The sequence below is a fragment of the Oncorhynchus keta genome, unplaced genomic scaffold, assembly GCF_023373465.1.
Source record: "Oncorhynchus keta strain PuntledgeMale-10-30-2019 unplaced genomic scaffold, Oket_V2 Un_contig_7476_pilon_pilon, whole genome shotgun sequence".
Lineage (NCBI taxonomy): Eukaryota > Metazoa > Chordata > Actinopteri > Salmoniformes > Salmonidae > Oncorhynchus > Oncorhynchus keta.
The window spans coordinates 130,783-144,115 of NW_026289485.1; the positions used below are offsets into that span (position 1 = coordinate 130,783).

A 13,333-nucleotide genomic window follows, 5' to 3' on the forward strand; every position below is an offset into this window, starting at 1 on the left:
TGTGTGAGGTGTGTTCCTGTGTGATGTGAGAGGGTGTGTTCCTGTGTGATGTGAGAGGTGTGTTCCTGTGTGATGTGATGAGAGGTGTGTTCCTGTGTGATGTGAGAGGTGTGTTCCTGTGTGATGTGAGAGGTGTTCTCCTGTGTGATGTGAGCAGTGTGTTCCTGTGTGATGTGAGAGGTGTGCTCCTGTGTGATGTGAGCAGTGTGTTCCTGTGTGATGTGAGAGGTGTGCTCCTGTGTGATGTGAGAGGTGTGTTCCTGTGTGATGTGAGAGGTGTGCTCCTGTGTGATGTGAGAGGTGTGTTCCTGTGTGATGTGAGAGGTGTGCTCCTGTGTGATGTGAGAGGTGTGCTCCTGTGTGATGTGAGAGGTGTGTTCCTGTGTGATGTGAGAGGTGTGTTCCTGTGTGATGTGAGAGGTGTGTTCCTGTGTGATGTGAAAGGTGTGCTCCTGTGTGATGTGAGAGGTGTGTTCCTGTGTGATGTGAGAGGTGTGTTCCTGCGTGATGTGAGAGGTGTGCTCCTGTGTGATGTGAGAGGTGTGTTCCTGCGTGATGTGAGAGGTGTGTTCCTGCGTGATGTGAGAGGTGTGTTCCTGTGTGATGTGAGAGGTGTGTTCCTGTGTGATGTGAGAGGTGTGTTCCTGTGTGATGTGAGAGGTGTGTTCCTGTGTGATGTGAGAGGTGTGTTCCTGTGTGATGTGAGAGGTGTGTTCCTGTGTGATGTGAGAGGTGTGTTCCTGTGTGATGTGAGAGGTGTGTTCCTGTGTGATGTGAGAGGTGTGTTCCTGTGTGATGTGAGAGGTGTGTTCCTGTGTGATGTGAGAGGTGTGCTCCTGTGTGATGTGAGAGGTGTGTTCCTGTGTGATGTGAGAGGTGTGCTCCTGTGTGATGTGAGAGGTGTGTAACTGTGTGATGTGAGAGGTGTGTTCCTGTGTGATGTGTGAGGTGTTCTCCTGTGTGATGTGAGAGGTGTGTTCCTGTGTGATGTGAGAGGTGTGCTCCTGTGTGATGTGAGAGGTGTGCTCCTGTGTGATGTGAGAGGTGTGCTCCTGTGTGATGTGAGCAGTGTGCTCCTGTGTGATGTGAGAGGTGTGCTCCTGTGTGATGTGAGAGGTGTGCTCCTGTGTGATGTGAGAGGTGTGCTCCTGTGTGATGTGAGAGGTGTGCTCCTGTGTGATGTGAGCAGTGTGCTCCTGTGTGATGTGAGAGGTGTGCTCCTGTGTGATGTGAGAGGTGTGTTCCTGTGTGATGTGAGAGGTGTGTTCCTGTGTGATGTGTGAGGTGTGCTCCTGTGTGATGTGAGAGGTGTGTTCCTGCGTGATGTGAGAGGTGTGTTCCTGTGTGATGTGAGAGGTGTGTTCCTGTGTGATGTGAGAGGTGTGTTCCTGTGTGATGTGAAAGGTGTGCTCCTGTGTGATGTGAGAGGTGTGTTCCTGTGTGATGTGAGAGGTGTGTTCCTGCGTGATGTGAGAGGTGTGCTCCTGTGTGATGTGAGAGGTGTGTTCCTGCGTGATGTGAGAGGTGTGTTCCTGCGTGATGTGAGAGGTGTGTTCCTGTGTGATGTGAGAGGTGTGCTCCTGTGTGATGTGAGAGGTGTGCTCCTGTGTGATGTGAGAGGTGTGTTCCTGTGTGATGTGAGAGGTGTTCTCCTGTGTGATGTGAGCAGTGTGTTCCTGTGTGATGTGAGAGGTGTGCTCCTGTGTGATGTGAGCAGTGTGTTCCTGTGTGATGTGAGAGGTGTGCTCCTGTGTGATGTGAGAGGTGTGTTGCTGTGTGATGTGAGAGGTGTGTTCCTGTGTGATGTGAGAGGTGTGTTCCTGTGTGATGTGAGAGGTGTGTTCCTGTGTGATGTGAGAGGTGTGCTCCTGTGTGATGTGAGAGGTGTGTTCCTGTGTGATGTGAGAGGTGTGTTCCTGTGTGATGTGAGAGGTGTGTTCCTGTGTGATGTGAAAGGTGTGCTCCTGTGTGATGTGAGAGGTGTGTTCCTGCGTGATGTGAGAGGTGTGCTCCTGTGTGATGTGAGAGGTGTGTTCCTGCGTGATGTGAGAGGTGTGTTCCTGCGTGATGTGAGAGGTGTGTTCCTGTGTGATGAGAGGTGTGTTCCTGTGTGATGTGAGAGGTGTGTTCCTGTGTGATGTGAGAGGTGTGTTCCTGTGTGATGTGAGAGGTGTGTTCCTGTGTGATGTGAGAGGTGTGTTCCTGCGTGATGTGAGAGGTGTGTTCCTGTGTGATGTGAGAGGTGTGTTCTTGTGTGATGTGAGAGGTGTGTTCCTGTGTGATGTGAGAGGTGTGCTCCTGTGTGATGTGAGAGGTGTGTTCCTGTGTGATGTGTGAGGTGTTCTCCTGTGTGATGTGAGCAGTGTGTTCCTGTGTGATGTGAGAGGTGTGCTCCTGTGTGATGTGAGAGGTGTGCTCCTGTGGGATGTGAGAGGTGTGCTCCTGTGTGATGTGAGAGGTGTGTTCCTGTGTGATGTGAGAGGTGTGCTCCTGTGTGATGTGAGAGGTGTGCTCCTGTGTGTGCTGATGTGAGAGGTGTGCTCCTGTGTGATGTGAGCAGTGTGCTCCTGTGTGATGTGAGAGGTGTGCTCCTGTGTGATGTGAGAGGTGTGTTCCTGTGTGATGTGAGAGGTGTGTTCCTGTGTGATGTGTGAGGTGTGCTCCTGTGTGATGTGAGAGGTGTGTTCCTGCGTGATGTGAGAGGTGTGTTCCTGCGTGATGTGAGAGGTGTGTTCCTGTGTGATGTGAGAGGTGTGCTCCTGTGTGATGTGAGAGGTGTGTTCCTGTGTGATGTGAGAGGTGTGTTCCTGTGTGATGTGAGAGGTGTGCTCCTGTGTGATGTGAGAGGTGTGTTCCTGTGTGATGTGAGAGGTGTGTTCCTGTGTGATGTGTGAGGTGTACTCCTGTGTGATGTGAGAGGTGTGTTCCTGTGTGATGTGAGAGGTGTGTTCCTGTGTGATGTGAGAGGTGTGTTCCTGTGTGATGTGAGAGGTGTGTTCCTGTGTGATGTGAGCAGTGTGCTCCTGTGTGATGTGAGCAGTGTGTTCCTGTGTGATGTGAGAGGTGTGCTCCTGTGTGATGTGAGAGGTGTGTTGCTGTGTGATGTGAGAGGTGTGCTCCTGTGTGATGTGAGAGGTGTGTTCCTGTGTGATGTGAGAGGTGTGTTCCTGTGTGATGTGAGAGGTGTGTTCCTGTGTGATGTGAGAGGTGTGCTCCTGTGTGATGTGAGAGGTGTGTTCCTGTGTGATGTGAGAGGTGTGTTCCTGTGTGATGAGAGGTGTGCTCCTGTGTGATGTGAGAGGTGTGCTCCTGTGGGATGTGAGAGGTGTGCTCCTGTGTGATGTGAGTTCCTGTGTGATGTGAGAGGTGTGTTCCTGTGTGATGTGAGAGGTGTGTTCCTGTGTGATGTGAGAGGTGTGTTCCTGTGTGATGTGAGAGGTGTGTTCCTGTGTGATGTGAGAGGTGTGCTCCTGTGTGATGTGAGAGGTGTGTTCCTGTGTGATGTGAGCTGGGCCAATTGTGTCGCCGCCCTATGGGACTCCCAATCACAGGTTGTGACACAGCCTGGATTCGAACCAGGGTGTCTGTAGTGATGCCTCTAGCACTGAGATTCAGTGCCTCAGACCGCTGTGCCACTCAGGAGCCCATTGTACCAGCGTTGTAGTTGAGCTAGTTAGTAGTGAAGGGAGGAAGGAGAGCAACACTGTGATTCTGTTGATAGCTCAGAAGATGAGTCCAGATGTATTGCCCTAACAGGGAAGTTATTCAGTTACTCAGTCATCGGTTCAGTCTTATCACAGACACTAATGCCCAGATGCTGCCAACGCCAACAAGCTTCACACGGTCAAATCCCAAATCCTCACGTCTCATTCCCTTCAACATGCTCCTGTCAAAGTACTCAGTCCAGACTTCTCTCTGTCTTATAACAGACCCAAATGTCACACTATTCCATTTGTAACGCACTATTTATTACCAGGGTGCATAGTGCTATACAGAAACATAGTGCACTATTTAGGGAATAGCCATTTGGGACACAGCCTGATGTCCATATGCTGCCAATGCCGAGCAGCTTTACAGTGTAAAACCCCCAAATCCCTACACCACCGCTCCCCTAGTTCCTGTTCCTCTCTGGTCCAGTGTGGGACACAGCCAACCTACAATGACCACATGAAGCTTAGCACATCATCACAGGAGCTTCTGATTCATGTTTGACTGTGTTGCCAGCGGCAAGGAGAGAAATCCTTTTTAACAGGTACCCTTCCTCTTCCCTTTTGATCTCCTGCAGAAGTTGCTGTCAGAAGTTGCGTCCCAAATGGCACCCCTATTCGCAACACTGCTTTAAACAAAGCCCACAGGGTGCGCATAGGCCTCTGGTCAAAAGTAGTGCACTATATAGGTAATAGAGAGTCATTTGTGACACAGCCCTAGACTGCCATTCTATGTCAGTGCTACTGTATGCATAATGGATGGCAAGCAAGTCACATGACTATTAATGGTGCTACCCTCCACCATGGTGTGATGCAGACGCAAGGCTTTATATTGAAAACACACACACACACACACACACACACACACACACACACACACACACACACACACACACACACACACACACACACACACACACACACACACACACACACACACACACACACACACACACACACACACACACACACACACACACACCACCACCACCACCACCACCACCACCACCACCACCACCACCACCACCACCACCACCACCACCACCACCTTAATGACTACAAAGTCCAACTCCAAAGCGTTTGTCATTTTCCCTGCATACTGTATGACAGTGTACATCCTGCCATCCTGACGTGTTGTTAAGGTCAACCATTAAAGTCATGTGATCAAGCAGAGATATAGAACTGTGTTGTGATTTATTATGGAGTCACATGGAGGACAGTGAAGGACCGAATTATACTGACTTGACATCCTCCTGTGCTATATTTAAGCAATAAGGCATGAGGGGGTGTGGTATATGGCCAATATACCACGGCTAAGGGATAGTCTTAGGCAATATACCACGTCCCTTAGCAGTGGTATTTTGGCCATGTACCACCCCCCCATGCCTTATTGCTATTATAAACTGGTCACCCACGTAATTAGAGCATGTTATGTCATATCCGCGGTCTACGGTCTGATATACCACGGCTGTCAGCCAATCAGCATTCAGGGCTCGAACCACCCATTTTATATATATATGAACAGGTCTCCCCTGTAAAAGAGATTTGTCTCAATGAGAGTAGCCTGTATAAATAAAGGTCCATGAATACGTCTTTGACCAGAAATGATTCAAATACACCCTTTCCTTCTCTGCTCCTGTTCCCCTGTTCCCCTGTTCCCACCTGTTCCCCTGTTTCCCTGTTCCCACCTGTTCCCCTGTTCCCCTGTTCCCACCTGTTCCCACCTGTTCCCCTGTTCCCACCTGTTCCCCTGTTCCCCTGTTCACCTGTTCCCCTGTTCCCACCTGTTCCCCTGTTCCCCTGTTCCCACCTGTTCCCCTGTTCCCCTGTTCCCACCTGTTCCCCTGTTCCCACCTGTTCCCCTGTTCCCACCTGTTCCCCTGTTCCCACCTGTTCCCCTGTTCCCACCTGTTCCCCTGTTCCCACCTGTTCCCCCTGTTCCCACCTGTTCCCCTGTTCCCACCTGTTCCCCTGTTCCCACCTGTTCCCCTGTTCCCACCTGTTCCCCTGTTCACCTGTTCCCCTGTTCCCACCTGTTCCCCTGTTCCCCTGTTCCCACCTGTTCCCCTGTTCCCCTGTTCCCACCTGTTCCCCTGTTCCCACCTGTTCCCCTGTTCCCACCTGTTCCCCTGTTCCCACCTGTTCCCCCTGTTCCCCTGTTCCCCTGTTCCCACCTGTTCCCCTGTTTCCCTGTTTCCCTGTTTACCTGTTCCCCTGTTTCCCTGTTTCCCTGTTTCCCTGTTCCCACCTGTTCCCACCTGTTTCCCTGTTCCCCTGTTCCCACCTGTTCCCCTGTTCCCCTGTTCCCACCTGTTCCCCTGTTCCCCTGTTCCCACCTGTTCCCCTGTTCCCCTGTTCCCACCTGTTCCCCTGTTCCCACCTGTTCCCCTGTTCACCTGTTCCCCTGTTCCCCTGTTCCCACCTGTTCCCCTGTTCCCACCTGTTCCCCTGTTCCCACCTGTTCCCCTGTTCCCCTGTTCCCACCTGTTCCCCTGTTCCCCTGTTCCCCTGTTCCCACCTGTTCCCTGTTTCCCTGTTTCCCTGTTCCCCTGTTCCCCTGTTTCCCTGTTTCCCTGTTTCCCTGTTTCCCTGTTCCCCTGTTCCCACCTGTTCCCCTGTTCCCCTGTTGCCCTGTTTCCCTCTTTCCCTGTTTCCCTGTTTCCCTGTTTCCATGTTCCCCTGTTCCCCTGTTCCCCTGTTCCCCCCTGTTCCCCTGTTCCCCTGTTCACCTGTTCCCACCTGTTCCCCTGTTTCCCTGTTTCCCTGTTTCCCTGTTTCCCTGTTCCCCTGTTTCCCTGTTTCCCTGTTCCCCTGTTCCCACCTGTTCCCACCTGTTCCAACGCCCACTACGTCTCTCTAAAGGGAGACGTACGGTAGGGGCCTGATCGGTTGTTTTTCTTCAACTGAACAGAAGCAGACAGTGTGAGAGGGGCTGGGTTGGACGACAGCTTATACCCCAAATCAAATGTCTAATCCAATACCTTGATAGGAAGCTTGATACTTCCGTGTCCTCCGTAAAGGTCCTGAGTGTGAGAGAGACAGTGAAGTCAGGAGATTCCTTGGCAGCTGAGGCCACCTTACCAAGTGGAAACCCAGGAGGTGTGAAAGGCAGACCTGGGTTCAAATACTATTTGAAATCGTTCAAATACTGTCGAGCGTTACCCTCCCTGAAGTGCCAGACGTGCAAATGTGGGACTATTCTACTGGTTGCATTGCGCATTGGCTAACTCAGTCAAGCACAGTGAAAGTATTTTAAATGATTTTCAGTAGTATTTGAACCCAGGTCTGGAAACTCACAAGGCGTAAAACTAATGTGTAATGTTGGGCGAGGGTTGTTAATTGGGTGAGAGATATCAACTGGCCTTCTGGAGAGACAGTGAGAGAGAGACAGTGAGAGCACAGTTGGAGAGAGAGAGATATTAGAGAGACATATTTCCCCCAGATCACACAGATCCACAAAGAATTCGAAAACATATCCAATTTTGAAAAACTCCCATATCTACTGGGTGAAATTCCACAGTGTGCCATCACAGCAGCAAGATTTGTGACCTGTTGCCACGAGAAAAGGGACAGTGAAGAACAAACACCATTGTAAATACAACCCATATTTATGCTTATTTATTTTATCTTGTGTCCTTTAATTATTTGTATGTATATATATAATATGACATTTGTAATGTCTTTACTGTTTTGAAACTGTTGTATGTGTAATGTTTACTGTTAATTTTTGTTGTTTTTCACTTTATATATTCAATGTTGTCTATACTTGCTTTGGCAATGTTAACACATGTTTCCCATGCCAATAAAGCCCTTGAATTGAATTGAATTGAGAGAGAGAGAGAGAGAGAGAGAGAGAGAGAGAGAGAGAGAGAGAGAGAGAAAGAAAGAGAGAGAGTGAGAGAGAGTGAGAGAGTGAGAGAGAGTGAGAGAGACCGACCCCAATAATAAGTCTTCTTTCCCTTCCTTAAACCACAGGCTTCCAAGGTTGATCAACAACTTCCCTGGGCTACCTGTGACAGGCTCAGAGCTTTAACCCCCTAAAGCTGATTGGTGCACCCTTGAGTTGAAATTTAACCACATTCATAGTAACCAGGAAGCCATGCAGGCCAGCAGCCATCAAAGACAGATTCTGCGGCCCAAATGGAACTCTTTGTACTATTCAGAAGTAGTGCACTACCCCATAGGGCTCTGGTCAGAAGTAGTGCACTACCTCATAGGGCTCTGGTCAGAAGTAGTGCACTACCTCATAGGGCTCTGGTCAGAAGTAGTGCACTACCTCATAGGGCTCTGGTCAGAAGTAGTGCACTACCTCATAGGGCTCTGGTCAGAAGTAGTGCACTACCTCATAGGGCTCTGGTCAGAAGTAGTGCACTACCTCATAGGGCTCTGGTCAGAAGTAGTGCACTACCTCATAGGGCTCTGGTCAGAAGTAGTGCACTACCTCATAGGGCTCTGGTCAGAAGTAGTGCACTACCCCATAGGGCTCTGGTCAGAAGTAGTGCACTACCTCATAGGGCTCTGGTCAGAAGTAGTGCACTACCTCTGTTCAGAAGTAGTGCACTACCTCATAGGGCTCTGGTCAGAAGTAGTGCACTACCTCATAGGGCTCTGGTCAGAAGTAGTGCACTACCTCATAGGGCTCTGGTCAGAAGTAGTGCACTACCTCATAGGGCTCTGGTCAGAAGTAGTGCACTACCTCATAGGGCTCTGGTCAGAAGTAGTGCACTACCTCATAGGGCTCTGGTCAGAAGTAGTGCACTACCCCATAGGGCTCTGGTCAGAAGTAGTGTCCTACATACAGCAGGGAACAGGACTCCATTCGGGACCCATCCTGGGTATTAATAGAGAGGTTGTGTGTGTCTTCAACAGAACAACATTTTTTGACACTGATTCAAATGGCCGACTGGCTTAGTGTAACGACTCTACCCCACTAACACATTACTACTGAAGGAGATACCCTTCCACACCTGACCTGGGTTCAATTAGTATTTGAGTTCTTTCAACAACAACAACAAAAAGCATTTGAATGAGCCTGACTGGAGTGCCAGTTGACAGGGTTTTTGCTTATTCCACTAGACACATCACGCCAGGCGAGCTCAAATGAAGTGTAGCAAAAAAGAAAGAAAACAAATCATATTTGAACCCAGGCATGTTCCACACTCAATAAGCCATTAGTTTAAATGCTACTTTATTCCCTTATGGGGCTCACTGCTTTTAATGAACAGTGGTCCAAACCCAGCAAGGAAACATTACAACATGCTGATTGGACTCCAATTGGACTCCAAACACAGACTGAAACCAATTAAAGGGGTTATGATTGGGTAGAAATGGGACATTATGTTCAAGTTCTCATAGAGGTCACACTATAATTGTGACCTTTGACACTGAACGATTCAGTTGCCTCCGAGGTCAGATACGCTATGTTGCAACGTTCCACTTCTGGTGTGAGGATATAAACAGTAGCACCAGCCATCAGCTCTAACTAACTTCCGATTTCAATTCTCTTTTTCTGTCCAGGAATTCTTGCATTGAGAATGTGATTCACTGTTAGTTCATGCAGTGTCAGTGAGAGCTACGGAAAAGTTCAGGAATAGCACTAAACTGTTGATATACACAGTGTACCAAACTTTAAGAATACCTTCCTTATTAAGGACCCCCCCCCCACTCTCCCCTTTTGCTCTCAGAACAGCCTCAATTCGTTGGGTCATGGAAAGGTGTTGAAAGCTTTCCACAAGGATGCTGCCCCATGTTGACTCCAATGCTTCCCACAGTTGTGTCAAGTTAGCTGGATGTCCTTTGGGTGGAGGACCATTCTTGATACACACAGGAAACTGTTGAGCGTAAATAACCCAGCAGCGTTGCAGTTCTTGACCCAAACTGGTGTGCCTGGCACCTACTACCATACCCCGTTCAAAATAACTTAAATATTTTGTCTTGCCCATTCAACCTACAATCTATGTCTCAATTGTCTCAAGGCTTAAAATTCTTCTTTAACCTGTCTCCTCCCCTTCATCTAAACTGATTGAAGTGGATTTAACAAGTGACATCAATAAGGGATCATGTCTTTCACCTGGATTCACCTGGTCAGTCTATGTCATGGAAAGAGCAGGTGTTCTTAATGTTTTGTACACTCAGTGTATAGATATAAACTGTTTATAGTATTGTAACTAGCCTACTAGGGAAATGCTATTGTTGCCCATGGCCCAAATTCGCAAAGCCCCTTAGTGTAGAAGTGCTGATATAGGATCAGTTTCCCTTTCAGATCGTAATGAATATGGTTATATTGACAGAGGAGACCTGATCCTAGATCTGTACTCTGACTCTGAGCCTCTTTGTGAATACGGGCCCAGATGTCTCGAAGAGTATCGTTTCGCAGCATCGACTAATCCGGAAGGCAGACTTACTTGGCCCACTTCTGAATAAATCACTACTTCTACATAAACCACCACTCAGCCCTCAATAAATCTTCTGTAGCCCAATGTCCTTAACTGAGCCAGTAGCGTCTGTGATGAAATAATAATTGACTGCCATAATCGGTGTCCTTGTTTGTAATAGTTTGTTATGAAGTCTGACTGAGTCATAGTTTGTTATGACGTCTGACTGAGTCATAGTTTGTTATGACGCCTGACTGAGTCATCAATGACAGATGGAGTGTGTAATATGTGTAATAAGTGTGTAGTAAGTGTGTAATATGGTCATACGAGGCTCCCCCTGCCCTCTGAGAGTCTGGCTCTGACGTCATAACAAACTATTACAAACAAGGACACCGATTACGGCAGTCAATGATTATTTCTTCACAGATGACGATACTGGCTCAGTTATGGACATTGGGCTGTTCCAGAAGATTTATTGAGGGCTGAGTGGTGGTTTATGTTATGACGTTTATCTTCTACATGAAAGAGAGGTTGAACAGGCTAGTAACAGGGGTTGCAACAATTTTGACAGATAATTTTAGAAAGAGAGGGTCCAGATTGTCTAGGCCGGCTGATTACTGGAGTCAGTTGTGTTTGCTGGGGCTGGGGCAAAACTGTGACACCAATCAGGCCCTCGAGGTTGGGAACAACAATCACATTCCTCTAACACAAGGTGGCCAATTCCAGTCCTCGAGGGCCTGATTGGTGTCACAGTTTTGCCCCAGCCCCAGCAAACACACCTGACTCCAGTAATCAGCCGGGCTAGACAATCTGGACCCTCTCTTTCTAAAATTATCTGTCAAAATTGTTGCAACCCTTATTACTAGCCTGTTCAACTTCTCTTTCGTATCGTCTGAGATTCCCAAAGATTGGAAAGCTGCCGCGATCATCCCCATCTTCAAAGGGGAGACACTCTAGAACCAAACTGCTACAGACCTACAGTATATCTATCCTACCCTGCCTTTCTAAGGTCTTCGAAAGCCAAGTTAACAAACAGATTACCAACCATTTCGAATCCCACCATAACTTCTCCGGCTATGCAATCTGGTTTCAGAGCCGGTCATGGGTGCACCTCAGCCACACTCGAGGTCCTAAATTTTATCATAACCACCATCGATAAGAGACATTACTGTGCAGCCATCTTCATCGACCTGGCCAAGGCTTTCGACCCTGTCAATCACCACATTCTTATCGGCAGACTGCCTTGCCAGGTTCACTAGCTACTTCTCAGACAGAGTTCAGTGTCAAATCGGAGGGCCTGATGTCTGGACCTCTGGCAATCTCTATTGGGGTGCCACAGGGTTCAATTCTCAGGCAGACTCTCTTCTCTGTATACCTCAATGATGTCGCTCTTGCTGCTGGTGATTCTCTCATCCACCTCTACGCTGACGACACCATTATGTATACTTCTGGCCCTTCTTTGGACACTGTGTTAACTAACCTCCAGACGAGCTTCAATGCCATACAACTCTCCTTCCGTTGCCTCTAACTGCTCTTAAATGCAAGTAAAACTAAATGCATGCTCTTCAACTGATCGCTGCCCGCACCTGCTCACCCGTCCAGCATCACTACTCTGGACGGCTCTGACTTAGAATATGTGGACAACTACAAATGCCTAGGTGTCTGGTTAGACTGTAAAATCTCCTTCCAGACTCACATTAATTAAGCATCTCCAATCCAAAATTAAATCTAGAATCGGCTTCCTATGTCGCAACAAAGCATCCTTCAATCATGCTGCCAAACATACCCTTGTAAAACTGACCAGCCTACAGATCCTCGACTTCAGCGATGTCATTAACAAAATAGCCTCCAACACTCTACTCAACAAATTGGATGCAGTCTATCACAGTGCCATCCGTTTTGTCACCAAAGCTCCACATCCTACCCACCATTGCGACCTGTACACTCTCATTGGCTGGCCCTCGCTTCATACTTGTCACCGGACACACTGGCTTCAGGTCATTTACAAGTCTCTGCTAGGTAAAGCCCCGCCTTATCTCAGCTCACTGGTCACCATAGCAGCACCCACCCGTAGCACGCGCTACAGCAGGTATATCTCACTGGTCACCCACAAAGCCTATTCCTCATTTGGCCGCCTTTCTTCCAGTTGTCTGCTGCCAATGACTGGAACGAACTGCAAAAATCACTGAAACTGGAGGCTTCTATCTCCCTCACTAACTTTAAGCACCAGCTGTCAGAGCAGCTTACAGATCACTGCACCTGTACATAGCTCATCTGTAAATAGCCCATCCAACTACCTCATCCCCATACTGTATTTATTTATTTATCTTGCTCCTTTGCTCCTTTGCACCCCAGTATCTTAGTATCTCTACTTGCACATTCATCTTCTGCACATCAATCACTCCAGTGTTTATTGGTATATTGTAATTACATCGCCACCATGGCATATTTATTGCCTTACCTCCCTTATCTTACCACATTTGCACACACTGTATATAGACTTTTTTCTACTGTATCATTGGCTGTATGTTTGTTTATTCCATGTGTAACTGTGTTGTCGTATCTGTCGAACTGCTATGCTTTATCTTGGCCAGGTCGCATTTGTAAATGAGAACTTGTTCTCAACTAGCCTACCTGGTTAAATAAAGGTGAAATAAATAAAATAAATAAAATCACCTAATCATGATCTTCAGTTTAGAATGCAAGTTGATTAACCAGCTGTGTTTGCTAGGGATGGAGAAAAAGTGAGAGACCAATCAGGCCTCTAACAAGTCATCTTTTGGATTGGCTTCTAAAGTGAATAGACTATACTTACACCACTTACGTTTGAAAACCAACATAACGGCACAATCTCAACACTCAACAATCAAATGAAGATCCTGCATCTGAAGCATCACAGGATCACTGCAACATAACATGCATGTTGTAGTTTAATCAAGGCTAAGTTGAATGTAAAAAGATGTATACAATCACTACTGTAAGTCGCTCTGGATAAGAGCCTCTGCTAAATGACCACTGCAGTACCTCTAGGAATTGGTGAGAGCTCTAAGACTGCTCGACTGTAGCAAGAGGTGAAATCCAAGTGGGCCAACTGGGTACAACTGGAATGTTCTTATTTGTACAGTCACAGCCATTGTTCTTTTAACCCTGTATGGCCCTTTATAGGAAACATAACACTGCTTAGGACAGCTGCCTGCTGGGACTGGCCACGTGTGCTGCCAGTCATGTTGACCTCTCAGAGACATTTATTAA

At 47.9% G+C, this 13,333-nt stretch overlaps 1 protein-coding gene across 1 annotated transcript in view; it reads right to left on the minus strand.

The window, feature by feature from the left end:
* Positions 1-13,333, minus strand: part of LOC127926389 (otolin-1-A-like) — a gene marked incomplete at its 3' end in the record, with an annotated part of 133,335 nt that overhangs the window by 108,858 nt on the left and 11,144 nt on the right. The window lies entirely within an intron of this gene.